The 3,354-nt window shown below is 59.7% G+C and overlaps 1 long non-coding RNA gene across 3 annotated transcripts; it reads left to right on the top strand.

Annotated features, from left to right (window-relative positions):
• Positions 1–1,069: 1,069 nt before the first annotated feature.
• LOC113981755 lies at positions 1,070–3,161 on the top strand. 3 transcript variants are annotated; one of them, XR_003538520.1, is made up of 6 exons: positions 1,070–1,249; positions 1,347–1,429; positions 1,866–1,893; positions 2,337–2,378; positions 2,869–2,929; positions 3,081–3,161. It is a non-coding gene; the product is annotated as an uncharacterized LOC113981755 (long non-coding RNA). The 3 variants fall into 3 exon arrangements; XR_003538521.1 differs by having other exon boundaries at positions 1,073–1,110; XR_003538519.1 differs by having other exon boundaries at positions 1,070–1,429.
• The last annotated feature ends 193 nt before the right edge of the window (positions 3,162–3,354 follow it).

The raw sequence follows: 3,354 nt of genomic DNA, 5'->3' as shown, positions 1-3,354 counted from the left end.
GGGGCCTCGGGAAAACTGGGATGGGGCAGGAAAATTGGGAAATGGAGTAGGAAAACAGGGAATGGGGCAGGAAAACTGGGAGTAGGAAAACAGGGAACGGGGCACAAAAACTGGGGATGGCGCGGGGAAACTGGGAATGGGGTGGGAAAACGGGATGGGACGGGAATGGGGCAAGAAAACAAATGGAATGGGGCAGGAAGACAAGGAATGGGGAAAGAAAACTGGGAATGGGGCAGGAAAACAAATGGAATGGGGCAGGAAAAATCAGGGAATGGGGCAGGAAAACACTCTGGAATCCATCCCTACAGGAGGAGCTTGGAGATCCCTTCCCAAGTCCAACCATTCCAGGAAGGACAGGGGAGGGTTAAATGGGGGGGGTTATTCCATTAATAATGAACGGGGTTCCCAGAGATATTCCCAAAATAAATTCCCACAGTGAGGGGGAAAATCCCCTCGGGAACATGGGGTGTTGGTGGCGGGAGATTGGGATTTTATGTTGGGATATTGTTTTTTTTTTAATCGGGATGATTTTATTGGGATATCGAGATGTTTCTGTGGAGATATTGGAACGTTTGGGGATATTGGGATATTTTTATGGAGATATCAGATGTTTTTATTGGAATATCGGGATGTCTCTGTGGAGATAGCGGGATGTGATGTCGGGATATTGGGATGTGGGTACCGGGATGTTTTTGTTGGCATTCGGGGGGGGATGGGTTTATCGGGATATCCGGATGTTTCTGTCGGGATATCGGGGTGTTCGTGTCTGACCTGCACGGGTGTAACTGAGCCCGGCCACGCCTTTGTCCAGCCCGGAGCTGTTTATCGGGATAAACCCCCCGATTTCTGGGACTCTCTGGGATCCAGGCCGGGGAGGGGCTCTGGACGCGGCTCCAATCGGGCGCTGCGCGGGGCAGCCCCGTCGCTATGGCAACGGGAGGCCTTCCACGAGGGCCGAGCGCGCGGCGCCCCTGCCGTTGCTATGACAACGGGGGCCTTTCACGCTGCTGGCGCGCAATATGGCGGCGCCCTTGGCGTTGCTATGGCAACGGGGGCCTTTCACGCTGCTGACGCGCAATATGGCGGCGCCCATGGCGAGCGCGGGGATGGGTGAGACACGGGGGGAACCGGGACCCCCCAGAACCTCCTGGGACCCCCCGAGCGGGACTGATGGGCCCAGAACCCCCGGGAGGGACAGGAGAGGATCCTCCGGGACGTCCTCTGACCCCTGGGAGGGACGGTGGGAGGGGTGAGTCCCGGGACCCCCTGAGACCCCCCCAGGACCTCCTGGGACCCCCGAGGTCCCCCCCGGGCCCCCAGAGAACCGCCCTCTCCTCTCCCCCCAGGCCGGGGGTCCTGACCCGGAGGAGGCAGCGGTGGGGCTGGGAATGACTTGGGAATGACTTGGGATCGACTGGGATGAGCCGCGGTAAGGGGTGAGGGGAGCCAGGGGGATCCAGGTGGGTGGGACGTGGGGGGGATCCAGGTGGGATCCAGGGAGATGTGAAAGGTCTGGGGATCCAAGTGGGATCCAGGTGGGATTCAGGTGAGTGGGACGTGGCTGAGGATCCAGGTGGGATCCAGGGGTGGGATTCAGGTGGATGGAACAGACCTGGGGATCCACGTGGGACAGGGGTGAGATCCAGGGGGAAACCAGGTGGGATCTGGGGCTGGGGATCCAGGTGGGATCTAGGTGGGACATGTTGGGAATCCGAGTGGGATCCAGGTGGGTGTGAAAGGTCTGGGGGCTCCAGGTGGGATCCAGGTGGACTCCAGGTGTGATGCTCCAGACAAACCCCTGCCTGCCCAGGTGTTGGGAAGCTGTGGTGCTTCCCTGTGTCCTGAGGGAATTTGTGTCTCCACAGGTGGCCCCAGCCCGGAGCAGGATGGCAGGTGAGTCCCTCACCTGGATCCCCAGGAATGCCAGGAGAGAGGGGGGGACACGGGGACAGGTGGCAGCTTTTGCTGCCTGCCTGGGGAGGCCATCTGGGATCACCTGGGCTCACCTGGGATCACCTGGGATCGCCTGGGCTCACTTGAGTTCACCTGGTCCCACCTGAGCTCACCTGGGATCACCTGGTCCCACCTGAGCTCACCTGAGTTCACCTGGGCTCACCTGGGTTCACCTGAGGTTATCTGGGATCACCTGGTCCCACCTGAGCTCACCTGGGCTTACCTGGGATCCCCTGGGATTACATAAGATCACTGGACTCATCTGAGCTCACCTGAACTCACCTGAGCTCACCTGGGATCACCTGGGCTCACCTGAGCTCACTTGGGATCACCTGAGCTCACCTGGGCTCACCTGAGCTCACCTGGGCCATGTCATGTCCCAGATTCCGCGGAGGACGTGCTCGGGGATCTCCTGGGATTCGATGGTAAAATGGGACCCTCTGGATGTGCCCCAGGATCACCTGGGGGGGATCACCTGGGGGGAAACACCTGAACTTGGGATCACCTGTCCTGGGATCACCTGGGGGGGATCACCTGCCCTGGGAACACCTGGAGGGGATCACCTGTCCTGGGAACACCTGTCCTGGGATCACCTGAGGGGGATCACCTGTCCTGCGATCACCTGTCCTGGGATCACCTGAGGGGGATCACCTGGGGGATCACCTGTCCTGGGATCACCTGGAGGGGATCACCTGGGGGGGATCACCTGTCCTGGGATCACCTGTCCCGGGATCACCTGGAGGGGATCACCTGGGGGGGATCACCTGTCTTGGGATCACCTGGGGGGGAACACCTGTCCTGGGATCACCTGTCCTGGGATCACCTGTCCTGAGATCACCTGTCCTGGGATCACCTGGAGGGAATTCCCCCTTCCCTCCGATCCCGAGTCCCTCCCTGACCCTCCCTTGTTCCCAGAGGATCCTCCCGTTCCCCCTTCCCGCGGATCCCAACTCACCTGCGCCCAGGTGAGCTCCAGGTGAGTGCTCAGCCCCTCCCACCCCCCATCCCAATCCCTGATCCCAACCCCTGATCCCAAACCCCTGATCCCAAACCCCTGATCCCAATCCCTGATCCCAAATCCCCCTGATCCCAAATCTCTGATCCCAAATCCCTGATCCCTGTCACAGGGGGGCCCTGGAGGAGGATCCCGGCGGGAAATTCCCTGGAGGTGATGTAGGAGAGACACAGGTGAGTGAGGGCAGAATTCCCAACTTTTGGGGGACGCATAAATGGAGAATTCCCAACTTTTTGAGGGACAGGTGGGGGCAGGATTCCCAAGCTTTTATGAACAGGTAAAGGCAGGAGTCCCAACCTTTTGGGACAGAATTCCCAAACTGTCTGGGGCAGAATTCCTAAACTTTCTGGAGACAGGTGAGGGCAGAATTCCCAACCTTTCTGGGT

The sequence above is a fragment of the Neopelma chrysocephalum genome, unplaced genomic scaffold (assembly GCF_003984885.1).
Source record: "Neopelma chrysocephalum unplaced genomic scaffold, ASM398488v2 Primary Assembly neopelma1_96763, whole genome shotgun sequence".
Taxonomy (NCBI): Eukaryota; Metazoa; Chordata; class Aves; order Passeriformes; family Pipridae; genus Neopelma; species Neopelma chrysocephalum.
This window is presented reverse-complemented; position numbering and strand designations above follow the sequence as displayed.